Genomic DNA, 27912 nt, shown 5'->3' with positions numbered 1-27912 from the left:
CGACAATGCCTTTACAAGACATGACAACTGCTCAAACCTCCCCAGACATACCTAATCTAATCCTATGACTAAATGCCTTGATTGCCAATCCCTAACACAGAAAAAGAAAAATCTCCAAATTACACATAACACATTTAGGTTAAGGAAAAATAACTTGGAAAGGAAAGATATCACATGGACTAGCCGGAAAAAGCTTCCATGTAGCAATTGGCTCCCTCTTGGTACTCCTTTAAACCTATCTTGTGCAGCACTAAAACAAAGAACCATCAAACATACTCGTGCCACATAGACACATGGCCCTCTTGGCCTAACGAGATAAATCATTTCACTGTAAAAGAAATAGCATTCTCAGCCTAACAAAATATAGCATTTCACTACAAAAGAAACGTCCTCTTGGCCTAATGGAATCAACCATAAAGCACATCATTCAATAACCTACTCTGCTGAAAGCAAACCCTTGGTCCCTACATAACCATATTGAAGCACAAAACTAGACCAAGGGGATGAGTTTCTCAAGCCCTACACTAAATGCATCAAATTATTAGGTAAGCCCCCTGCATAAATGGCAAGGGGATTCCAACGAATATGCCATTGGATGATCTAATGCATCCATGAAAGAATAAGAACATGGTCAATCACTACCTGGACAATCTAATGCTGGAGTGGTATTGGAATACAATATATGTTAATGCCCCCCAACCAAAATGGGATGCCTTTTGAAATTAGGCTACAAGAGTGCTTCTAAGTAGGGGATTTATAGTTTTTAGAAAAGTCAATCATTAGATGTTTTGGAGAAAATGTTGGCATCCAATTCTTTTGGTACTTCAGGGGTGGTAGAACATTTACTGGTAATACGCCCTATCTTCCTACATTTGTTGCACTTCATTTTGTCAAGATATTTTTTCCAACAATTATTGACAAGATGTCCCTTCTTCTTGAAAAAGGAACATTTAGTGGAGATAGTATGAACCAAGAGTTGCTCATGAGCTATTGAACTAGTTCCCTGACTTCTTTTCTCCTCATCTAAATAAGATTGGATGGTGCATTCCAAGGTTGGATTGGGATATTGGTAAGAGTCGTTACAAGGGTTGGGAATACCTTCTTTATAGCTTTTAAGAGAATTTCAATGGCATCTTCATCATGAATTGGAGCTTGAACTAAGGATAGCTAGGCCATGAGCCCCTTCATGTGAGAAATGAACTTACCTAGGTCTTCTCCTTATTTATACTCTAGACCAAAAAAATTGATCTTAAGGAAAATTTTAGGGTTTTTTCTTGTAGCACCATAAAGATTTTCAAGCTCATCCCACTTCTCCTTGGCACAGTGAAGAGTTGCTCAATGTGATGGATTAGGAATTCATGTAGATGAAGCGTGATTATGGCTTGGGCTCTTTCATTATCTTCTTTATCAAGTGGATCTGATGGATCAATAACCTTGTTCCATTTGATGAAGGGTCAGTAGCCCCGTTCCATCATTTTATAATTCACTAATACTTGCCATGGATGAAAGTCTTTTCCATCAAACTTACAGATTTGAGGTCTAACATTGGCATAAGCCATGGTCATGATAGGAAGGTCTTGCCGATTGCTCTAGGCAATGGTAGTGTCTAGTCCTTTACACAATGGGCAATAAGCGCAGAAGTAAAAGGAGATGATTAATACATAGCAGGCTCAATTGTGATGTGTTACAAGATGAGATGGGGTATGAGGACAATGGTCTATGTGTTTATAACCTACACATAGCCTCATAATGACATTGAAGCACTCAATACATATAATTAAGATAGAAACTAATTTTCTCAAGAGTGATATTTAGTGTAAAACATCTTCCACATGCTGATTAGAAATAGGATCATGACTATGAGATGTAACACTAGTCTTACAAGAACTCATCTCATAGTATATATTTGCAAGTTAGCTTCTCGATAAGCTCCTTAATATCTCGCAAGTGTTGGAGTTGCTCCCAGATCTAGAACGAGCTTCAAAGAATGTGCTTTAGTGATTAGAATCATTGTTAGTGATTCCCTAAGTGAAAAAAGCGAAAATAGGAGAGCTTGAAGTTTCATGGCTATGGCTTCCAGGAAACCCACTACAGGGTTTCACTCTGTGTGTGAGCAGATAGAAAGGACTTTTTCCAAACCCTTTTAGGGTAGGATAGCTCACTTATGGAGCTACAAAAGCCCTATGAAGCCCTCCCATATTGTGCCTTCTATATTGTGTGGCAAACTACTGTGGAAGGTCATGATGTCCAAGCAATGGTGCCTTTCCTACTTTTGCTGCAATGTTAGCTTGATATGCCTCCAATGTTCAGATTTTATTCGACATGCTGATGCACCTTGAGCTAGGAAAGAAGTTCCCAGAAGGAATCAAGAGCTGATATGGCCTCGTTTGCTTGGATGTTGGCTAGCTATGGAGGTGGAAAAACCAAGATGCACTTAGATTGAGTTGAGGTTTAGGGAACCTGAAGGGATTAGAGATGGCTTTGATACAATGTTGAAATATTAGAGTGAAAGCAAGAGAGTGTGTACAAGAGGGAGGGAGAGAGAGAGATCTCAAGTACAAGAAGAAGATCTTGATTAATGAGCTATTCACAAGTACAACTGGTACAGTCTCCTCTACATTGAGAGTGACCTTTAGGCTATTTAAATAGGCTCTCAATGGCTAGGGTTAGAGTTTCCCTTGTCCTCCAATTCATTCACACCCAAGTACCCTTATCCACCCTTGCATACATGGGGTTCACATGCCTATCTCTCAATAGGATAATATCAAAAGGCAATTGTTAAAGCCCCTTAGAACCATAGTTGAGAAAGACATCTTCAACAAATGCATAATTAGCCAGGGATTCTGCAAAGTGATTCCACTAATGGGAAATCAACTAGAAAGTCACTACCTCAAAGATCTCATTGATGTCTAAGCCCGAGGTGTCCACTAGGGTTTACCATATGGTACCAAGGGAGGGGGGTTATTTAAGGGAAGGAAGGTACATTTTATAAGGTAAGTTCCCATAAATAGGGGGTAGATAAGGGGTATTTTCATATATTTCTTGCATGCAGGTGACGTCTCCTTATTACTAGTAGTGAATCCCTCGTGTGTCTAAGAGGCTACACGATAGTACATCCTTAGAATGGGATCCCTTGCATCATAGGTCCTATTCAATTGAACGATCATTAATTGCTAGTTGCCTTTCATCAATAAGGGATGAATACTACCATGTTTGGCTAAATTCAGCCCCATAAGGAAATCCTTGTATTCCACCATGTTATTAGTAAAAGCAATGCCTAAATACTTTTCCATTTTCAAAACCACTTGACGACAATGGTTTTTTATGAGAACCCCTATACTTGCAATCTTAGTAGGTCCTCAAAAAGCTCCATCAACATACAATGTATAAATCAAGGCTTCATTGATATAACTTGCCATAATAATCAATCTACTCGTACTTATGATAATCAAAGTCTAACCTAGAGAGGGGATGTAAGACAGATACAACACCTCCTTACTCACTAAACTCAATGGGAATGCTAGTAAGAACCAGATGACAATAATGGTAATAAACTCAAATGTCCTATGTGAAAGTCTCGTCTCAGTAATGTGATAGCCCTTACTCCACCAAATCACTTTGCCTTGATGGTAATGCTGCTCTAAATATGGATGCTCAAGATAAGGAATGACTTTTCCCATCCGATAGTCTTAGTACTCTCTACAAGTTCTAAGCTGAATCCTGAAGGATTGCAAGGCACCAAGTTCGACATTAGCCCTTCCACATAATAGGACTTTAGTTGATTAAGGTTTACTTTAGTTTTGAACTCTACCCCTTGACAATTCACTCAAAGAGCAATAGAGCCATTATTTTCTATACGAACAATCTTATAAGGGCCATGCCACTTGGGTTCTAACTTGCCAAGGAATAGCTCATGATGGGCATCATAATATAGGACTAACTAACCCTTGGTAAATTTATACTTCCTAGCATGAAGGTCGTGAAGTGCTTTCATCCACTTCTTCCCTACTTCCTAATGTAACAAGGTTTGTAATCTAATCTCATCAAGATATGAAAGGGAAGTGAACCTTTCTTGCAACTCTTTCTCTTTACCCAAAGAATGGTTTAGAGAAAACCTTACTATAGGTAGTTCAATCTCCAAAGATAAAACACACCCTTCCTTATATTCTAATTTGAAGGGGATGTGGCCTATAGCTCTTTTAGATGTCATATTATAAGCCCAAATAGTCACATGTAACTTTTTATCCCAATCAAGTTGTCGTGTCACTATGCGGACATTGTGAAAAAACATGGAATGAATCATCATCCAACTTTCTTATCGATCTAGAGAATCAATGCCATATTAGTCATTAATGTCAATGTTCATAGTATGGATGGTTCAAAAATACTAGATTTTTGGACAAGTTTAGTCTATTTTGGATATTATTTCTTATAAATATCCTAAAAAGCTATGGAAACTTCTAGAATAGGTGGCATGCAAAAAATAAGTTACTTTTTCAATCAATTTTGGATATTTCATGCAAAAAGAAGGATTGGTGAAATCGCGAGCAGTGTGATCAAGTTAACATGCAACAAATAGTACTCTGAACTAGGAGAAGAAGGAGTGATCTGGAAGAATCCCGACCAGGTGTCTTAGGGTTTTACCCCCCTTTTAGAGCCAATGGAACCATTAGATTTGCGATATGAGCAGTAGAGAAGAAGCTACTATTTGATGTACGTTTTGTAAAAGATGCTGGATCTAGAGCATGGCAAAGGTGGAAGCTATGGAGGATAGAAGATAAAGACACAACTCATGTTGATATGACAATGTAGACAACTATTACACAAGTGAATTAGGTTTCAAGATTGAGACTTGAATTCATAAACACAATCTTGTGTATGGACAACAATGACACAGACACTTGACAGAAGAGACAAGTACTATTGCATTATCATCATATGAGAGTGATAGTTCAAGTACATCATTATATAGAGTTCTTTGGTAGCACTTAACATCCACTGTGCATATAGGATTTGTCTCTCTTCCTAGAATGGACTGCATCTTCCTAGCCTAGCTATCCTATATAAAGGGACTAAAGTAGGTGTGATTGCAAACATCTCAACATGTTTTTGGTCTACAAGGGAGCTCCAAGAGATCTAATGCTTGGAGATTTCTTCTGAGTAGTTCCAAGCAAGGAATTTCACGTTCTATCAATGAATAGTGCTTTGATTCATTGATCTTTGTCTATATCTTGTATACCTCTTGTCTATTATTTTTCTTCTCTATCATCTCCTATTCTCTACTTCCTTCTATCTCTTATCCCCTGTGGAATTGACCTTTTGACTAAAACCCCTCCAACATTAGTGAACCTAATGTGAAAGGTCGTCAGAAGAAAAAACAGGATGCAAGAGCCTTCATGCAAAATTCTAGTGATGCTTTGCAATAATTAGTGCAAAATATGAACATGCTTATGCAGATACAATAATAACAATAGGTGATGCAAGCTTTTGCTCAAATAGAAATTATTGTGATCAATGATCTATTGGCAATAGAGCATGAGATGAAGTTGTTTAATGGCAGGAATGTATCTACATATTTGCATACCTATGCTCAAAATATGGAGTTCTTTGGGATGGCTCAACTTGCATGGAGCCAGTATTTTGTACGAGTCATTGTACATGAATTAAAAGCTCGAGTTATTGAATTATACATGCAAGATGCTGACTGGGTAGATTTCAAGAAGACACTTAGGGAAGAATTTTACATTGAACACACCAGTTTGATTACGTGCAAGACTTTCCAAGAGTGGGTTCTACAACCCAATACGGCTCTTGTGGTGGCTACAGAGTTATTGAGAGAATTTGAAAGTCAGTTTGAGCAATTAGACCTTGCAGAATAGCAAGCTCTTGTAAGTCAAAAAATTGAATTGTTTCTACAAGCGACAGATCCTAAGCTTTAAGAGAAGCTTGATGATTTGTTAGAGGACAGAATATAGAGACATGGCTTAAAACAGAGTGGAGGCATGTTAAGGAAGCTATTACTCCACTGGTGAAAAAACAAAGAAGAAAAGAAAGATTTATGCCCTCCTCTTCTAGGGTTTGGAGTTCCGCATTTCCCATTCTACTAATATTGTGAACCTTGAAAGGTCTTGATCCGAGAAAATCACAAAAAATATTTGTCTAACATTTTATTGATTTTTTTGTACATTTGGAGCTTTGAAATAAAGAAGAGGGTGGGAACAACCTCTTGGGAAATCCAAGAAATCACTGGATGAAAATATTTCATGGACCGGTTTACCAAGGGGGGGTGAAGAGTAAAGATCAATGGAGGAAGGTGAAGGGAAAATGTATAATGTGAAAAGGGAAGATATGAAATGGATTTGGATCCATCCAAAGGGCATGTGAGGCTCATAATGTCATGACTTTGGAGCCTTATGACAATTCAACCAAATGGGACCCTTCTTGGAAGCATTAGTGGAAGAAAAATCAGGAACATGATTTTGTAAGATTTTTTAAAAATACTTCCACTCCGATCCAAAAAAACTTTTCAACATGAAAGTTGTAGCTCGTGAGCTGAAGTTTCGGCTGGTATTTTTTTATAATTTTTTGGAGCTACGAGTTGGGAGATATGGCCAAAATGGTGGATGCCAACTTTTTCCAACTGCAGTGGAGACCACCTCCCAATTTAATACACATCCATACTTTCTTCCCCACACTTAACACTTCCATAAAACATCATTCATTAGACCCCCAACCCTTTCCCCTCTCTTATCCTCTCTCTCAAGCTAATAAACCATTAGAATTCCCCTCCTAAATCACCCTCAAATCATCCTTAGTTGTAGTAGTAATGTATGAACTCTCATTACTCTCTCTCTATTATTGCTAGATATGATCTTATTTTATGAAGATTCTCTATATTTTTTTATAGGAGAGCTCTTGGACTCAAGCTATGGGGGGGAGAATGGAGACAACTCACCTATGATGGAGCTTGATTAAGTACAAATTGGTCAACAAAACATCTAGATGGAGCTTCCATATTGGTGGAACCGCCTTAATGCAGCTTTGGTGGTGTTAATTCCTATTACATCTTAACCTCCTCCCTAAACACCCTCAAGGCCTATATAAAGAGGCCTTCTCCTTTGTAATTTGGAAGAAGAGGAGAGAGAGCAAAGAGGCCTCCTTCAGCCCTATTGAGCCTTCCCCATTCTCCTTCATGAGCTTATGGAATTCCTTCTCTTACTATAGCTTATGTATGCTCTACAATGTAATAAGCCCAGGATATTGGTGTCCATATTGTGTATATTGGTTATGTCCCGAGGGTTCTCCATCTCTTAAGTTTATTGATTCATCTATTTTTTCGTAGTTCTCTCATTCTCACTCACTCTCTCTCTCTCTTCCTCTCTTAGTTTTCATCTCTTCTCCCTTACAATCTCCTCTCCCTCTTGCATAGCGTCCTAGTCCGCTCTTCCATGACTAGGTGGTGCCCTTATCTCATTCACTTTGTGGCAGAAGGGAGTTTGGCATAGTATAGAGGCTGCCATACCGAATTTCCTTCGTCATAAATTGGTGCCCCTGCTGAGGACATTCTCATCCATGCGGGACGATACAACACATGGTGGTGCATCCTCTAAAACAAGTACTCCAAGTGGCTCTTCTCCAACGCCTTCACCAACTCTTTTTGAAGCTGATCGAAGTCCACGACTCCCACAATGGTCTCCCAAGGAAGCCCAAGAAAGGAAGTATGCTTATCGGATGACGGCACGTATGCGGGTAAAAGGTGTTCACCTTAGAAATTCCATTGTCTCACAATGGAAAAAATCATGTTGCCATCAATTGCTAGGTTCTCATAATTGTGGTGAGTGTTTTGCAAATAAAGTAAAGGCTCTTCCGAAAGGTCCTCGTCTCCAAATCATCAAATCCCTCTCTCTCTCTGGCCTAATCCACATCAAAGGAGGACAATTATGCATGAACGGTGTGGAGTTTTGTAGAAGTGCAAAGTATGAAGACTACCTTCAACTGTTGTTAGCTCGAAGGTTGGGTGTGGTTGAAAAGGTGGCTATCACACCTTATGAAATATATGTCGCCGAGGATGGACACACTAAGGCAAGAACAATCACTGGTGAGCAAATTCTCCGTATAGCAAAGTTGGTGGGATCCAAAAAGAAACATTCTGGGAAAAATCCTTCATAATTCAAGAAAGTGCATTCCCTCTACTCCCTTAAGTAGTTTCTACTCATGAATAATAATAATGGCCCGAATTTCTACACCTTCCACTCTGTACAAAACATCCAAGTTAATGTATGCATCAGTAGGAAGATTTTCTTCCAACAGCATCTTGTCATGTACTTTGGAGCTGAAAGATTAAGGGAGATTCTTGTATCACCAGAACCTATAATCTTCCCAATGCTAGACTACAATGCATCCTTCAATGTACATGTCTTTATCCTATTATAATAGTTTCTCATGAATCACAACGAGTTGTATGGACCTATCCGTCCACTTGCTATGCAAACTGTGCATATTGTAGCTAGCACAAAGCTTAGATTCCAAGGCATTATTAGAAGCATATTGGGGCCTAGACGTCTTGCTGAAATCAATGCATCTGTAAACCCATTCATCCTTCCCCTCATAAAATACAACTTAAGTCTAGACGTGTTCATCTTTGTACTCTACTAAGGCAACATGGCATTTCCAAGCTTCTTTGGGCGCAATGGAGAAAATGCATTGGATTTTTTGGACAACCTTGAGATGGCCTTCCTTGTCTCTGGGAGGGATGATGAAGCATTAAAGTTTAGGGCTTTTCCTTTGGTGCTCAAGGAAGAAGCTAGAATGTGGTTCCAAACTCTAAATCCGGCCCAAAGAGCTGAATGGGAAGGATTGAAGGCAGCTTTCTTGCAGAGATTTCAACAAACTAACTCAGCTGAAGAGTTATGGCAACGGCTTTTGGCCCTCCATCAAAGTGATCCTTATGGTTATGCAACTTATGAGGAAGGATTTTTGAAGCTTTGGGGGCAGTGGTCAGACTCACTAAACCCTGGAGAGAGAGCTCCAAACTGCCTTCAAAAGGATCGATTTATTTCAGGTTTGTATCCCTTGCTTAGGGAGAAGGTAAAGGTGAAATTTCCAAACACTTTTGAAGATGCTTTGAGAATCACTAGGGAAAAGAATCGAAAGATTCTGTACCAAGCCCAAGCTAGCCAAACAGGTTTGGGAAACAACATCACACCTATGGAGGCCTCTCAAGTTTCCCCAAATGTATCTAATGCACCAGGCCTTGTTAGAGGTCAAGAAGACATGATCCAACAAATAAACAATCTTACTAATCAACTAGAGGGTTTGAGAGTGAATCTTGTGCAAGGTGCAAGAAGACCTATCGAGGGGAATGGTGGGAATCGACCACAAATGCGGCGACAAGCAAGGGAGATGTTGTGTTACAACTGTGGAGAAAATGGACATGCCATGTACAATTGTCCTCACCCTAGAAGATATGATCACCCTGCCAGAGGTCCTCGACAACAAGTAAGCCCTCCTCGTGCTAGGACTCAAGAGCAAGAGCAGTCACGACCTGCAATCTTACAACCACCTTATGTTCAAGCTGAAACCCCTGTTGTTCAACCAAATGTTAATGTCATAAAAATAGAGGAGGTGGTCAGGGATAGAAGGCTCCAAGAAGAAATAGCAAGAGGTAAGATGAAGGTAGATGTAGTAGAGACCATGCCTATCAAGCGGGTACGTGTCCAGACTGAGGCAAGTAAGGAAGAAACCAATGAGGCAAGTACATCGCGGGCACCTGGAGATGAAGGGAAGAAGAGAAAGACTCAAACTAGGTCTAAAACTGATATCTCTGACTTCCCTTTGGGTTCTCGGACACAACCTTATGATCTGGTAGCAGACGTGAGCTCTCAAGGGCCAAAAATTACTTGGCCACAACTACTTCATGCCTCTCCAAAGCTACGACGACAATGGTCAAAAATGGTAAGCACAAGGGCAAGGCAAGGTAAAATGGTTAGTGCAATCAAGGCATATGGACTCAAAGATATAGTGCCTATAGTGGAGGCTCAAATTAAAGGTCAACGGATTCGAAAAACATACATTGATAGTGGAGCAGAGGTTTGTGTCATGACAGAAAAACTTATGCATCAATTAGGTTTAGAAGTAATGGAATCCTCAACCTTCAGGGCAAAGATGGCCAACAATGATGCGGTCACATATGTGGGTGTAGTGAAAGCTTTGAGAGTATCTGTTTTTGGAATCACTGCAGCAGTGGATGTTTATGTGATGCCAGTAAAGGGGGAAGGATATCCCCTCATCCTAGGGAGACCTTGGCTTATGGGCATCGGAGCTAGGCAAGATTGGGCAACAGGAGATCTGGAGTTGAGGCCACGTAAGGTGGGTGGCCACGATCAAAAGGTGGTTTACAACTTGAAGAGTGGGCGTCAAGAGAACCTTGAACTAGAAACGTCTGCCAATGAGTGGAGCTCAAGTGGATATTCCTCATCAGTAGAAGAGGAAGAGAGTTCAAGTGGAGAGAGTGATAGCACTCTCGAAGTTATGGGCGTCACCTTAAAGGAACCTACCTTATCAGAAGACAACCCAAGAATCCAAGGAGAAGATGTGTGGGAAGCTAGCCTAGAGAAGATGATATCCAAGGATATAAAGGATGAAGAAAGGGAGGGTTATGTGAATGTTCTCAAGAAGCATGCATCATTGTTTATTTCTGATTATACTCACATTACAGGTGTCACTGCAGTGAAGCATCACATCCAACTCAAAGAAGGAAGCAAACCTATAGTACAAAGATTGAGAAGACTGGGAGTTGTGCAACAGGATGCATTGTTGATGGAGGTGAAGAGACTCTTGAATGCAGGATTCATATACCCAGTGGAAGATTCAGAATGGGTCTCCCCAGTAGTAGTGAGGCCAAAGAAAAATGGTAAGTGGCGAGTATGCATAGATTACAAGCCACTAAATGCTGCAACAAAGAGGGACCACTTCCCTCTCCCATTTCAGGATGAAATCTTGAATGAAGTAGCGGGACATGAGCGGTATACGGTGTGTGATGGCTACTCTGGCTACTTCCAGATTCGCATTGCAGAGGAGGATCAAAAGAAGACCACTTTCATCACACCATGGGGCTGTTTTGCCTTTCGGGTCATGCCCTTTGGTCTCACAAATGCCCCAGCAACCTTTCAACAATTCATGAATATGGTTTTCCAACCTTACTTTGGTAAGTCCATAAGGGTTTTCATAGATGACTTTTGTATTTACAGCTCAAGGAACATACATCTACGCAAGGTTGATGAAGGATTTACTCGCTTAGCTAGGTTGGGTGGACAACTAAATAAGGATAAATGTCACATTGGGGAAAGCAAGGTTACACTACTAGGGCATGTAGTGTCAATTGAAGGAATTGAGGTAGATCCAAATAAGGTAGAAACATTGCTAGCTCTACCTTCCCCAACCTCCATCAAACAATTGGTCTCCTTCTTACAAAAGCTAAGATATTTGGGTAGATTTATACACTTACTCTCTCAGGCCATATACCCCCTGCAGCAACTGACACGCCAAGAAACACTTGTATGGAGTGAACAAAGTGAAGGACATTTTAAGGAGATAAAGAAAATGTTGGGGTCACTTCCTATAATCCTCCAGCCTTGTTGGGAAGAAACATTCTTTGTAAACCCTAGTGTGGGAGAAGAGGCCATTGGTGCTGCTCTCCTACAAAAAGATCCAAAAACATCCTTCATGAGGCCTGTGTATTTTGCCAGCCGCCTCATGAAAGCCTCAGAGAAGGCTTACACCTCCATGGAACAACTAGTGTTGGCCCTCATGTTTGCAGTAACTAAATTTCGGCCATATTTACTTCCAAAGAGGTTTGTGATCATCACTGTGGAGGATATGTTTCCCTATGCACTACAACATATGGAAATCTCTGACAAAATAGCAAAGTGGATGGTCCGACTTCAAGAGTTTGACTATACAGTGCAGGTTGAAAAAACAACTCGGGCATGCTTGGCTAATATTTTGACAAATAGGTGCTATGAGAAAAATCTCGTGGTGAAAAGAAAGAACCTTCCACCACCCCCATCCATAAAAACTCTTGTAGATGCTTATAGCCTCTACTTTGATGGTGCATACAAGAGAACTAAGGATAAGGCAGCCGCAGGCATCGTTGTTTTCTCTCCTTTAGGAGAGAAAATCTATTATGAAGGAATCATCTTGGAAGGTGTCCACTCTAACAATGAGGCAGAATATCAAGCTTTAATTCATGGTCTTTGTTGGTGTCTTAGTAATTCAATCGAGAGATTGAATGCTTTTGGAGACTCCATGCTATTGGTAAGGCAGATGCAAGGTACATGGGCATGCAAAAATACAAACCTCTCTAGTAAAATGAGAGAGGCCAAATCTCTTATGAGAAGATTTAGGGAGGCACAAGTACATCATGTGCCAAGAGACCAGAACAAAGATGCCGACCATCTAGCATCATCAAAGCTGAATGAGTCAATGGTGGGAGCAGTGGCTATCAAACCCCCACTTCGACAAGGCAAGGAAGACTTAGAAGATATTCTACATCTCTTAGAACAAGGAGAAGCTCCCAAACACCTGAGTAAGGGAGAAAGACAGTGGCTAGCTCGGAAGGCTACAAGATATCGCATAGTAAATGACAGTTTGTATTGTCTTGGTAAGGATGGTGTGCTTAGGAAAGTGCCATCAAAATGGGAAATTGAAGAAATCTTAAAAGCTTGCCATGATGATGTGTGTGGAGGCCACTTTGCACACGACATCACAAGTAGAAAGGTTCTACAAGCCGGCTTTACTTGGCCCAGTCTACACCGAGATGTCAAATATTGGTGTCAAACATGTGAAGAATGTCAGAAATCAGGACCACGACGGCTCATAGCAGAACCCCAAACCCCAATCAAGGTCTATGGACCCTTTGAGAAGTGGGGAATTGATGCCATAGGGCCTCTACCACGCACTCCATCAGGAAAAGAGTATATTATCATGGGGGTAGATTACATGACTAGATGGGTCGAGGCTATGCCAACTAGAAGAATCACTGCTAAGGAAGTGAGTAAATTCATCTTTGACCACATTTGTTGTAGGTTTGGTACCCCTCTTGAAATACTATCAGATAGAGGACCAGGGTTTAGAGCTAATGTGGTGGGTGAACTCATGCAAAAGCTAAATATTCAACGACGACACTCTACCCCTTACTACCCTCAATGCAATGGATTGGTCGAAAAGGTAAATGGAATGATTTGTAAAATCATCAGCAAACAGGTACATTCAAGGCCCCGGGATTGGGACAAGCACCTTAGTGGAGCTCTATGGGCTTACAAAACCTCCTTCAAAACCATGTTAGGGTTCACACCTTTTCATCTAGTTTATGGACAAGAGGCTCTTTTGCCTATTGAGGTAAAATTAGCTAGCCTTCGAGTATTAGGTGGCACAGTAGGCTCTCAAAAGGAGAAGTTACATCAAAGATTACTAGACCTAGAGAGGCTACAATTGGATCGTGAAGAAGCCATCAACCACTACTCCCAGGAAGCTGAGAAGCGTAGAAAAAATTTCAACAAGAAGCTAACAGATAAAAACATCAAGGAGGGATCTTTAGTGCTTCGATATGACAATCGCTTTGATAAAAGAAAGGATGGCAAGTTTCTCTACCGGTGGGAGGGACCGTTTTGGGTCACAAAAAAATTCAACAATGGCTCCTACAAACTTCAAGACATTGAGGGAAAAGTTCACAAGACCAGTGTAAATGGATGGCGCTTAAAACCCTATCACATCAGGGTGGGGTTAGCTCAAGATACCAAAGAGTGTCTAGAGGCATAAATACCTCTAGCCAGGTTGGGGGGGGCTATATGATCCGAGAAAATCACAAAAAATATTTGTCTAACATTTTATTGATTTTTTGTACATTTGGAGCTTTGAAATAAAGAAGAGGGTGGGAACAACCTCTTGGGAAATCCAAGAAATCACTGGATGAAAATATTTCATGGACCGGTTTACCAAGGGGGGGTGAAGAGTAAAGATCAATGGAGGAAGGTGAAGGGAAAATGTATAATGTGAAAAGGGAAGATATGAAATGGATTTGGATCCATCCAAAGGGCATGTGAGGCTCATAATGTCATGACTTTGGAGCCTTATGACAATTCAACCAAATGGGACTCTTCTTGGAAGCATTAGTGGAAGAAAAATCAGGCACATGATTTTGTAAGATTTTTTAAAAATACTTTCACTCCGATCCAAAAAAACTTTTCAACATGAAAGTTGTAGCGCGTGAGCTGAAGTTTCGGCTGGTATTTTTTTATAATTTTTTGGAGCTACGAGTCGGGAGATATGGCCAAAATGGTGGATGCCAACTTTTTCCAACTGCAGTGGAGACCACCTCCCAATTTAATACACATCCATACTTTCTTCCCCACACTTAACACTTCCATAAAACATCATTCATTAGACCCCCAACCCTTTCCCCTCTCTTATCCTCTCTCTCAAGCTAATAAACCATTAGAATTCCCCTCCTAAATCACCCTCAAATCATCCTTAGTTGTAGTAGTAATGTATGAACTCTCATTACTCTCTCTCTATTATTGCTAGATATGATCTTATTTTATGAAGATTCTCTATATTTTTTTATAGGAGAGCTCTTGGACTCAAGCTATGGGGGGGAGAATGGAGACAACTCACCTATGATGGAGCTTGATTAAGTACAAATTGGTCAACAAAACATCTAGATGGAGCTTCCATATTGGTGGAACCGCCTTAATGCAGCTTTGGTGGTGTTAATTCCTATTACATCTTAACCTCCTCCCTAAACACCCTCAAGGCCTATATAAAGAGGCCTTCTCCTTTGTAATTTGGAAGAAGAGGAGAGAGAGCAAAGAGGCCTCCTTCAGCCCTATTGAGCCTTCCCCATTCTCCTTCATGAGCTTATGGAATTCCTTCTCTTACTATAGCTTATGTATGCTCTACAATGTAATAAGCCCAGGATATTGGTGTCCATATTGTGTATATTGGTTATGTCCCGAGGGTTCTCCATCTCTTAAGTTTATTGATTCATCTATTTTTTCGTAGTTCTCTCATTCTCACTCACTCACTCTCTCTCTCTTCCTCTCTTAGTTTTCATCTCTTCTCCCTTACAATCTCCTCTCCCTCTTGCATAGCGTCCTAGTCCGCTCTTCCATGACTAGGTGGTGCCCTTATCTCATTCACTTTGTGGCAGAAGGGAGTTTGGCATAGTATAGAGGCTGCCATACCGAATTTCCTTCGTTAGTCTCAATCCCTTGAATTTCATTTTCTGCTTGTGTTCCTTGACAAAGTGTAGCAAGACTAGGTCTCCTTGCCCGAAGTCTCATTGTTTGACATGTTTGTTAAACCAACTCTTTCGTCACGCCTTCTCATAGATTAGGGCATGGGTTGCAATGAGATGAGTTTTAGATAGGCATCCCAACTCTATCAACCGGTTTGTCCATGCTTCTTGGCCCTCCCATCTCTCTTAGGCTACTATTCTCAAGCTTGGAACAAAGAACTCTATTGATAGAATAGCTTCGGTTCCATGGTTCAATTTGAATGGGATCTGGCCTATGGTTGTTTTATAGGCCATCCTATATGCCCATAAAGATGTCGTGAGCTTGTTGTCCCAGTCATTGTGTGAAGCAGAGACTACCTTCGTTAGGACATTCACTAAGATCTTGTTCATGCATTCAACTTGATTATTGGCTTGAGGAAAATATGGTAAGGACTTCTTGCGGATTACCGAGAAGGTGGATAGCAAGTGAGCAAGCACTTCATTGATGAAGTGTGTGCCTTGGTCACTAACCAATTCTATGAAACAACTGAATCATGATATTTCTTGGCATTATTTTTGTGAGTTGCTCGAGCTTCCATCCACTTGATGAGATAGTTTGTGGGTGGCAATAATGATATACTTGGCTTGTGAGTGCTGTGCCGCAGGGCTAATTAGAACAATGAATTCAATTTTCCATTTCTCAAATGGTTGGTGCACAATCACTAGGATCAACTCCATTTTGTCCTTACACATAGAGACTTTGGTCCATTGGCACTCATCACAGTGCTTCACAAACTCAACTGCATTGTAGGATAGCATTGGCCACCACAATTGATACTAGAGTACATTGCATGATGTGGTGTCTCCATTGAAATATTTTCCAACAATCCTATCATGTGCTTCCGTGATCACATTGTGCATTTCATGTCCACAGATACATCTCCTTAAGAGTCCATCTTGTCCTAACCGATACAATTGACTAGCAATCAATTGATAGGGTTGGATCTTCAAGGTCGGACTCCTTAATCTAGCTTTTTCTAGGGGTCATCAAGCAATCCATTCTCTAGGATGTGGACTATGTCATTCACCCAACACGATGTGAGGTCTGTTCTAAACAAATCTCATCAGCTGGACATTCTAAAAAGATGTGCATCTGGTAGTTCATCCATGATACCCTATCCAGTTGCTTCGCTTGTGTGTATGCGATACATATGATTTGCCATATAGTGTTATTTGCCTTTGCATAATACCACAAAGAATTCAAATTCCAAAAGCAAAAGTAACCATCAATCAATGTATCTTGTTGCACATGGTTTGTTCACTAGATAAAGCAATGCTTGATGTTCCACAAAGAAGGTAAAGGGTGTCACCAAAAGATAGTATCTAAACTTCTTGATAGTAAATACCATGGCTAACCCTTACCTCTCTGTTGTGGAATAGTTCATTTCTGTAGTATCAGTGAGTTCACTACTAGCAAAGCTCACTAGATAGTCAAGGCTATGCTCACCAAGTTGGCACAACACTGCCCCCATGGCAAATTTTGATGCACCAATGTGCACATGGAAGGTAATAGACCAATTTGGGGCTCTTAAGATAGGGGCTGAAGTTAGAGTTTGTTTAAGTCTTTCATAGGCTTGTTGACATTCTTCAGTCCACTCAAATATTATCAACAACTTGTATAAAGGTCTAGCAATTGATGTGTAGTTCAACACAAACCATCAGTAGTACCTTGTGTGGCCTAAGGAGCATTGAACTCCCTTGAAGTTGGTTGGAATCGTCATGCCCAAACCCATCATCAAAATCCTCATGCTTGGACTATGTGTCATTTTCATGGTTCATGTTCTCTCAATATTTTTCTCACGGGTCATGAGAGTCCAATTATATGACAGGTTTAAGTCATGTAGGTCCATTGCTACTCCTTGCTTCCATGAGATCCTTGAGGGGCTTAAAGTTTGTAGTTGGGTTACCAACTAGCTCACTTGACAAGCACTTGAGGATTTTATGGAGTTCAAATTTGTTAGTTGGGACATGATAGGTGCTTAGGGTTGGTTGACTTATAGAACTCTTGGTCATCATGCATAGGGGCACTATGGGTAGGCTAGAAATTATGGCTTTTTTGGGAGCTTACTGGCTAAATCTATAACTTGCTTATATTCATCCCCATCCTCCGAGAATGGGAGATCAATGGTTGCCAACACATGCATCCCACTCATCCTCAAGACAAGGAATCCACTTCTTTATAGGTCCATACTTGCCTCTAGCCTGAGTCACCCTTTAACATGGCAGAGATGGGATCTAGGTCCACTAGTGAGATTTTCCAAGTGTCCATCTCTATTCGGACCGCTTATGATTTATTTTCTAAAAATGTTAGGTCATTACCCCAATCCTCTATCAATCCGGCATTCCTCATCTAAGGTGTGCCTAGCAAGATATCATAATCCACTCCCTTCATTACTATGAAGTTCATGGAGAATTGAATTCCCTCTATATTTAAAGGCCAATCCTTCAGGACTCCGAAGGTTCTAACCTTCATCCCATTCGCTAGAGTAACATTGAACTGTGTAGTTTCTACTTGTGGGTTTCCCCAAGCTTGCACGACTGTGTGACTAAGTACACTAACCCCTAATCCTGTGTCTACTATCCCCTTTCACATTGTATCTCCTAGGGAAATGATAAGTAAGATTGTGTGCATCTCAGTGCCTTCCCAAAAAGAATTCACTTGTGGTGACTTAGACATTGGATTCAGCATTAGGCTTGGTATGTATGTCACAGCATCATGATCATGCAAGTCTTGCAGTTTTCATTTATCAATTTGTTATACCCATCAATTCAACCCTTGCCATAGTGCGTGGTTTTGCCTTAGCGATTCTCCCAGTGACAATGTCACAGGAGTTGATATTAGTGTGGTTAGCAAATTTCCAACCATCTTTCCCTCCTCTGCTTCAAGGGCTTTTGCCCATGCTCTTGGGCAACCCATCTATTCATGGCACCCATGCTCTGCCCATGTGATTATGCATGTGGTGGTGTTGCCTCTCATGCTCCCAAGTACGTGTGAGAGACTATGGGCTCATGGTTGAGAGTTCATTAATCTCATCCTCAATGATAGCTTCAGCATCTTGCAAGTGAGCTTGTGCTTCTTTTATCCATTTCTTAACCTTATTCACAACCTTAGCTACTGATTAGGGTCAAGGTAGTCTCTAGCCTTAGCACTTCCCTTCTCTCATGTTTGGAGAAAAGGTTTCTACTTATGCATCTGTGACCTATTTTCCCTTTGTTAACGTGGTCTCACTCTCTATCTTGAGCGTTATTTTTACCTTAGTCCTTTTTTCCCTCCTTTGTTAGCTCTTCTTCCCAATAGAAGATGCATCTAGGTTGCTAGGTCTAGGTAATGAGATACTAACCTGCTTTTTTTGAGCTCATGTGATGACATTTATGGGGATGTGTGTGGCATTGTTGTCAAGTGACTCAACATAAAAGAGTCCAAGCAGCATAGATGGCACGATTTTTGAACTAGTGGAGGGTTTCAAACTAGGACAATCAGTAGATAGGTGTGTGACTCTACATTTGTGGGACATCTCAAGTCATGCCTTCTCTCTATTTTCTTGCTCATTTTTAGGGCAGTGAGATGAGATATGCCTTGGATGGGCACATGTCCAACATGCTATGGGCTCATGGTTCTAACCTTCTCCTAGGCCTTTACCTCTTCCTATGCCTAAGGCCATGATTGGCACAGGCCTATAGTCTATTAATTATGTGGGATTACCCTCTTTGTCATAAGAGACATACAGGCTCACGTATGAGTCTTTCTCTAGTGGTTCCTTTGCAAAGTGCACTGGAGCATCACTTGGTGGATGGGTCATGATAGGTCCTAGAAATCTAGGGATTCCCATTGGGTTGATGTCTATCCTTGGAGTGGCAGCTTTGAATCATTAGGTGGAGGTAGAGCCAAAGGGACTCCCCTTCCAAAGTAAGGCTACCTAACTCCTAAATAGTATGGCTAAGTGTAAGATTTCTTGTATGGCAACTGTCTTGGCTATCAGTAGTGCATAGTGTCATGCCCGAATCTTCCACAGTTAGCACAAGGCTAGGATCTGGGATTGGGACATTCAAATGGCACATGGTTCCCTCCACAGTGCACACACTACACATGAGATCATATTGGCCTTCATATTGACTCCTACACTCTAGTTAGATTAGCTATTGCTTAGGTTTTGTTGACACTCTTTCCTTTATCTTGTTCACTAGGGGCTATTCGTTCGCTATGCTATAGTTTTCTTGACATTTCCAAACGTGTTGGTTCCTTGTTTCATAGCCCTAGAGCTTCTCTCCCTGAGCAAGTCATCCACCCGTATGGGCTCCTTAAAGACTCTTGCAAGCACATCCCTTTGCAATTTTGAGTTTCTCGCTAGGGTATATTTCTTCTGTGCAGCCACAAATAGGGCACAATGGGGATACTCTAATTCTTTTGGTCAGCCTAGTTCTCAAAGGATGGACCTTCAACATGATTCTCCATCGCAATGCATTCACCCTAAAGGAAGATGAGGATTTCCATACATTCATCACCCTCTTCTAGGAAGGGAGTCTTAAAGGCTCTCATAGACTTGCAAAGAACAAGTCTTTTCCCTGAGGGGCTTTTGAGATCATTGATCATCATGTCTTTTTTTTGGATAATCAATATGGGCTGATCCACCCTAAGATTTTTTAATAGTTTGTTGATACAGTCAACCTCCTATCAAGTGAGATAAAATTTCCTTATTATTTCCTCTTTTGTCAACCATTTCTTGACATTGACTACTACCAATGCCAACATCCAATGCCTCTTAGCTCTAGAGCCCAATAGAGCAAGATAAAAGCCCCTACCCACAAATTTAATTTGCACTAGATGCACCTTACCTTGGTATGTGAGGTTGAAATACATGTAGCACTCATCCTCAAGAGGCAGCTTTTCCACGAAGTACAAGCACACACAAGTCATGAGGAGGGCTACATATCTTGTCCTGACTCTATCATGTGACAGAGCCACGAGATCCATGCCCTGTCTAGTGCTTTGGCCTTATAGGCGATATTGTGTTTCTCTTGATCTCTCCATAGAGATTTCTCGAGCTCTAGCATCTCCTACACATAGAAACAGATGGTATGCTCTTTTATTGATCTTGAATTCTCTAATGTCTTACTTTTTACAAACGAAAGCTTCATATTTTGATGCTAATATAATGAGTTTGAGTAAACATGCCTTTCATCGTGTTGGTGTTAATCTTAGCAATGTGTTTGGTTTAAAGAGATCATGAGTTATAAGTTTTTGTAGCTAAAAGGTTCCATGCATGTCATTTGTATCATCCATTAGCTGCCATGGCCTTTGAACTATTAAACCACACTATATTTTCATGTTTATAATTCTTTATCATTGGCATGTATAGTTTTCTTCCATCATTAAACCAAGTTTGAGCATCAATATTGCAAAGATTTTCGATTTAGAGTTTTCTTCTTCATCCATTAGATTTGGTACGAATGGATATATGGTGTACAAGAATATTTCAAGGACTAATAGTGTGTTTTGTGGTTGTAGCTCAAATAATTGAATTCAAATAACATTCAATCGATAATTTTGTCTCAAAATGTGTCATAAGGAGTGATACCCACTTAAAAATTGTGTGTAAAAATTCAATATTTATGACACTAATTGTAGATCATCCCACATATCTACACAATACTTGACATCAATCTAGTTTACATGTGGGAAAATTTATAACTTCAAGCATTATTAGGCATTTATGGTTGTAGATTGAATGGCCATATTCACATAGCATCTCATATATTTTCACCTAAGAATTAGATGTTAGGTTTAACATCCACTTGGAAATGGCATGTAAGAGCCAACACATGTACACATATCTTTTACACATATTAGTTGCGTTGGTGTTGATCAACTTGTAGATGTAGTAGTGGTGTTGGTGTTAATCAACGTGCAGATGGGTTCTCTTTACATGCACCACATGCATCATGTAACTAGGGGGTGACATGGCTCACACATGGCTAGTCTTAAAGAATAGGGTAGTTTGTTAACTTGAAGAAGTCAAGAGGACGTGTGGTAATACATGACCTATTACCAAGTGTGTCTCTCCTTTCAATTGCCTTTTCTCTCTCTTCACTTTGATTCTAACGCTTGCTATACAAGGGGTCCACAATTTCCTAGACTTGCACATGGTAGATCACCTTAGTATAGTCATCCATAGTCTATTGACTTGAGTGTAGATGTGTTCTAAGCACACATACATTGTAGAAAATATCACACATAAGTTGTAATTTCTCCATGAGTCTACTATGATATTGGACATAGATGACATTTGACATGTCAAATCATTGCTTTTACTATTCATGTTTGTAAGGATGGATACTAATTTCACGACTTTGAAGGATGGGTGTGCATGCATGCATTCAATCTCTTGAATAGAAGGATGTCACCCTTACTTTGATTCCTTCTTGGGCTACCTCTTTTAGGTGGCTCAACTTGCACTTTTTCACTTTTTTCACTTTCTTCTTGTGCAGAGGTTAACACCATCCCCTCCTAGTTTAGTGCCAGTCCCATGTCACTGATGTGTAGTGGTTAGAAGGGGGGATGGATGTAGCTGGATGGCTTTTTTGAGTTTGTATACAAGCCCTTGCAGGGGCTGGGGTTGGGGTTGGGTGGACTAGCCTTTGAAATTTGAGATGGTGTGGGACTGGTCCTGTTGTTGCGACACTGACGATGGGTGGATCAATCCTTTGAAATTCAATATCATGTTGGATGGATCTCTATTTGGAGAGTGGCAGGCGAGTGGATCGATGTTTAAAATTTAAGATAGTGCTGGATGAATCCCTACTTGTAGAGTGGTGGGTGGACGGATCAGTCTTTGAAATTTAAGATGGTATTGGACTGATCCCTGCTTGGAGAATGGCGAGCGGACGGATCCATCTTTGAAATTGCCAATGGTGTTGGTCATATTTTTATTTTTTTCCTCTGTGATTGTTTTCTCTTGCATTGTTCCAAATGAGTTTCTTCATTCACTTTTTGACTTGGGCTACCTTGGTCTGCCTCTGTGTTAACCCCAACACGAAGAAAGCAAAAGGAAATAAAAAAGACGCAGGGCAAAGGCGGAAAAAAGGTAGCCCGACTGAAGAAAGAATAGGAGAAAAGGCCAAAAGTGCAAGGGCAACCTTAAAAGTCCAAGGCAAATGCAAAAGGGGAAAGGTGCAATTTGTAAATGTAGATGGGCGGTGGAAAGGAAGCTAGCAAGATAGAAGGACAATGGGAAAAAGGGCCTGGCTATGGCCGGCCATGTAAAAAAGGGGAAAAGGGGATGACTGCCCAAAAGGGATTTAGGGTTTTGTATATAAAGTTGAAAAGTGAATGAGAAGCTCATTCTTGTGTGTGGCCAAAAGTTCTTGTGTGTGGCCAAAAGTAGCTCTCCTCTTCTTCTTCTTCTTCTTCTTGTTCTTGTTCTTGCATGCTTGAGCTTGTGCTTGAGAGAGGGAGTGTGAGAGTGTGAGAGAGTGAATGTGTGAGGGTGCGGGACCGGGGAGGAGAATACTCGCAGCAATGGAGCTTGGAGCGTGGAGCTTGGGGATGGAGCTTTCTTGAAGCTTGCACTTGGATCGTGGAGCTACCGAAGTGCGCGAGAGAGAAGGTAACTCAATCAGCTTGGAGGTAAGCTCACTACACCCGTAGATATGGATGGCCCGTGGGCTATGTGAGAGGTAGCCATTAGTGCTCCGCTTGGAATGCTTGAAACAATAAGCGGTCCATGGGTCTTGGCGGTTCAGCGAAAGCTCCCACACTCTGCCTTATTTTGTTTGCCTGGTGACATGGTTGCATGAGATGACCCCTCTCTTAGGCGGGGGCTAGTTCCATGGAACTTACGGTTTTGAGTTGATGAAGGTGCGATGATTACAAAGGGTAGACGTGTGAGTCGAAGATGATGGGGTCTTGGGGGAATTGGTTTGGGAAGAAATGGATCACCCAATTAAGGTGATGGAGGCGGGGAGTGCATTGCATGGATGATGGGGCCTTCGAAGTTGGGGGTTAGAGCCTTTGGTTGTACCTTTAAAAAAAAGAAGATGCACTACGGTGGGGGTGTGCCTACTTTACCGTGTGGTGCATTTTGCTAGTGCTAGTAGGACTGGGAGTTGGGTCGCTGAACCATAGGGTGTTGCCCCACACTTGAGGACCCCATTTGTGCATAAGGGAGTTACGGTGCGTGTAGCTTAGGGTGACATGTCTAATCATAGGTGAGTGCTATCTCCCTAGGTATGTCCTGCCCTTGATGTGCCCTAAGTGTAAACTAGGGAATCAAAATGAGGCTAAGGGATTAGGGACGGAGCTAGCTGACCAAAGCCACCAAATGCACCTAACTTGAGAACCCCTAGGTGCAGTGATAGTGGCCTATGTGGGGTAAACTACTATTCGTTGTTATTTCTTTGCTTTTTTTGCTTCCTTTTTCTTTCTTTCTTTCTTTCTTTTTCTTTCTCCTTCTTTTTCTTTTCTTTTATATTCTTTTATTTCTTCTTCTTCTTCTTCTTCTCTTTTTTTTTTTAAACATAGGCAGGATGAGAGCTAAGCTTCATCATTCGAGTGGGGTGGAGAAGGGGGCCTAAGAGACTTATTTAGGAATTGCCAACTCTGCAAGTACCCTTTGAGGCTTAGGTGGACTTACAGAGTGTTGATAGAGAGAAATGGTTGATTGAAACATGTAAAGCAGCTATCATTCATATCTTCTAGAAGTGATAAAAAAAACAAGGGGAGAAAAGCGGTGCGCATTATTAGTCAAGCCATGGTGTAGTTGTCTATGGTGTTGGGATCAGAGAAAAGGAGTGGAAGGTTGCGTTCTTATGGGATGGGATTTTGCCTAAGTAGTATCCTAAGTAGCCTAAGGTAATTATAGGTATTATGAATGCAGGGTCGGGGCACGAGGAGAATTCATCTACAAAATGGGCTATAGAGCCACCTAGATTTTCTGGGGTGAAGATAAGGTTCTCCTCTAGCATGGTACAATTCGCGTTGTAGATCACGGCAAAGTCGTACCGGCCATGGATATTTAGGTCAAAATCCACTTTCATTCTTCGGGGGTATAGCATGCATATCGGGTTTTTGCATTGGAATGGGAGGTTCAAATGGGAGGGTGTTGAAGAAAGCCACCCAAGTGTCCATATTTATGTCACAGAGGTGCCTTCTCCATGTAGGTTGACACTCATAGCCTGGCACTGATCTCAAGACCTCAAAAACCTTGTCCTGCCAAAATTTTGCATCCTCCGTGGCCCAGAGGGTGGGGTTCTATTCTCTCTCTTCTAGCCATCTGCCTCCTAGCCTACTGCCAATGGCAATCACCTCTTCCACCACCTTAATGGGTAGGCCTGGATGCAAGTTGGTGGGGAAGTGGAAATTAAGATCAAAGGGCTGTTGTGCATTCTCCTATTGCTCCCAGGTGATGAGATCTACATGGAATCTTGCTGGGAGTTCATCTAAGCTTGGTGGAAGTGGTGTAGTTGGCCCTATTACTGTGGTCTAGCATTCAATCTTCTAATGGATTCCTCCACCATCTGTTTTCTCTTTTCTTTCATTGTTGCTCTCCTCTCGGTGGAGGAGTCTGCTAGTCTTCTTGGGGTGGAGAAGGAGGCGGTGGGGCTAATTCCTCTTCATGAGGTCCCATCTCAAAGTTTAGTCCAACCTCTTTCTCTTGTTGGGCTTCCTGCTACACCCCTTTGGTGAACCCTAATGCATCCACCTCTTGTGGGGTCAATCCTTCTTGCAACAGATACTTTCTTTGTTCTTCAAACTTCCACTTGTTGTGCTAGCATCTGCAGGCCTACCTTTAGGGCCTTGCATGCAATCCCATGCTTCTTCTTTATTGTTTCAACAGCCTCCCTTTCCTATGTCTAAGTGACATCAAGTAGCGTATTGAGGAAGGCGCGTTGCTGCACCTCGAAACTCATGTGAATGGCCGTTGCTCTACTTTCAGCCAATACTTTGTCTTTCTCCACCTGAGCTAGAAAATGCGCCTAGGTTTTAACTCTTCTTTCATTATGCCCTGCCCATTCGTCTACCCTTCTCGTCATTTCCTCGAGGCTTTTCCCCTACCTTTGAGCTAGCATTGTCAGCCTCCACTCTTCATCTTCCATTTCTCCTCTCAATTTCTGCTACTCTTCCTGTGTCAAGATTGCCTCTTGTGTCAATTTTTCCACCTCTTTTTCATACTTGCATGCTCTTTCCTCCCATAGTGCCTCCAGTTCTTCTATGGTTTTAGTGATCTTTTCCATTTCAGCTTGCAAATCTTCATAAAGCCCCATGATCTCTTCGTTGTGTCTTCACAGGTGCCATATGGGGATTCGGTTTCTTCATCCAGTCTTGCCCACCATTCGACTTCCACTTCATCCTTAGCCTGGAGCGGTTCTTTGAGCTCATTGATCTCCCTTCAAGCCATGGCTATTCGACATGTTTTCTCCAACTAGAATGCAGCCATGGCCTCCTTTTCAACTTCAAGCTCTACTGCTACTATTTTCTTTTCTTCCCTCGCTTTTTCCAACAACAACAGTAGTTGTTTTACATATTCATCATACTTCTTAGCTGGCAGCTCTATCGCGTGGGTACGGAGGTGGTAGAGGCTTCCACCTTCTGCCTCTTTGGATCTTTCCTGGACTCGGCATCAGCTATAGCCAATCTCTTGGTTCGTGTCATTGGGGTACCCTGTCTAGTCCCTTGGGTCCTCTCCTTATCTACAAGGTATTGCAGCTAGGCTAAGACATTGTTGGAGTCTACTTTTGGTGTGGAGCCCTGGGTGGTTGTGACTGTGGGCGTGGTTGGCACTAGGAGGGTAGGAATGGGCACAATTGGTTCCTTACCCTTGCCTTCTTTTGGAGGAGGCAGCGTGATTTCTGGCACATGGGTGCTCGAGCCTGGCTCTTCCTCTCTTGGAAGACTTATGGTATCCAGCTCGTCTCTCCTGTTGTGCTGCTCTATTGATCGGTGCGTAGCTAGAGCCATATCCTCATCCTCCTTTCTTTTTAGCTCTTCCTCTTCTTCAACTGCCTTCCTTTTTCTCTCCTCCTTAGACCTTCTTGATTCTTCTCTCCACCTTTCTGCCTCTTCTTCTGCTTTCTTCTTCCTTTCTTCTTCGGTCTTTTTAGACTCCTTGCGAGCCCTCTACAAATCTGCTTTTTCTTTCTTCCTCCTTTCTTCTTCTGTCATTCCCTCTGAAGCTTTTCTTATTTGCTCCCTGCAGCACTGTCGGCTAGTCTGCAGCTCTCCTTCCCCTTCATCATCAGTCTCCATCTCTTCACTTGCTTGCATTTGCTACTCTTGTTGAGGAGGTGATCTTAGTGGTGTCTCTCCAACTTCTTCTTCTTCTCCTTCTCTCAACCCTTGCCCCAAGAATTTTTTGATAATGGCTGTAAGGACCCCACCAAATCCAATGGTTTAGGCCTTAGAAGATGAGTCTTTCCTTTGGCCTTGGTAGTTGGGGACTCTCCTCCTACTAGCCCTCCTCCTGTGTTGCCAAGGCCTTAGCCAAGGTCTCGATGGTCTTTCTCACAAAACCATTGAGATTCACCTCATCTAGTGATGATGCTACAATGCTCTCTAGCAAAGGGACATTAATGTGGCTCATGATGGTGTTGTACCTCTGACTAGAGAACAACGCATGCACCATTTTTGCTTGGAGTTAAATCTTTGTGTTGGGGATATCTACCAAGCTGATGCCATCATTGGTATGGATTTCACCTTATCCACTCCCAGCATAGTGTACACATCTCTCTTTGGCTTCCATTTCACCTTATTGACCAATCCAAGGGCCCTTTCTATCATGTCTGGGTTTAATCTGTACTTGGTGAGTCTCTTCCCCCTCTCGCATGGTGACGGTGCCATGGTTCCTATTAAAAGTTCTTAGAAATTCTACACAGCGGGTATAATAGACTCCTTGGCTCACTGCTTCCATGTATTTCTGCAAATGGCATTGGTCTATGATCTACCTCACGGCATGTTCCTCCATGGTCACGTCTTCTAGGTTGAAAACATGCCAAAACTTAAATTGGTTAAAGGCCCATATTTCCACCGAAAGGCAATTGCAAACCTTTTCTTGGCATGCCATGATGGATGCTTTTCATGAAGCCATATTCACCATTAGTGCTTTTTAGAATAATTACAAGAAGAAGGAAACGACTACATACTTACTTAACTGAAATGCTTGAGTGTAGAAGTAGACTTTTGCTTCAAGTAGTCTATTGATTTCAAATTTTATTGACATCTTCCTCAATCACAAGTTGTTTCATCTGATTTAGGTTTTTTCATCCCCTATGGAAAAAGATGTTGAGATGGCAAGCTCAACACATGTGGACATGGATGATGGACCGCCTGGTTAGATGGGTCCACATGTCTACACTTAGCACGTCGGTGGTCATTATGACTCTCACATGGCCACTGACTCATTACTTATTATATTCAGGTTGTTACACCTATTTACAGCTGGCATAGTTATAGAGCCAGTCGACTAGTGTAGTCGGTTATGCATTGTTTGACTTAGTAGGCCACTTTCCTTTTATGTTGTATCTTATCTATACTTTGAGTACATTGTAAAGAGTGTGGAAGAAGAAGAAGAAATCAGCAAGAAAAC

This window comes from Lygodium microphyllum, chromosome 24 (genome assembly GCF_053477565.2).
Source record: "Lygodium microphyllum isolate KBCC chromosome 24, Lygodium_microphyllum_v1.1.10, whole genome shotgun sequence".
NCBI classification, from domain to species: Eukaryota; Viridiplantae; Streptophyta; class Polypodiopsida; order Schizaeales; family Lygodiaceae; genus Lygodium; species Lygodium microphyllum.
The sequence above is the reverse complement of the archived record's forward strand: the minus strand, read 5'-3'. Positions refer to the sequence as shown.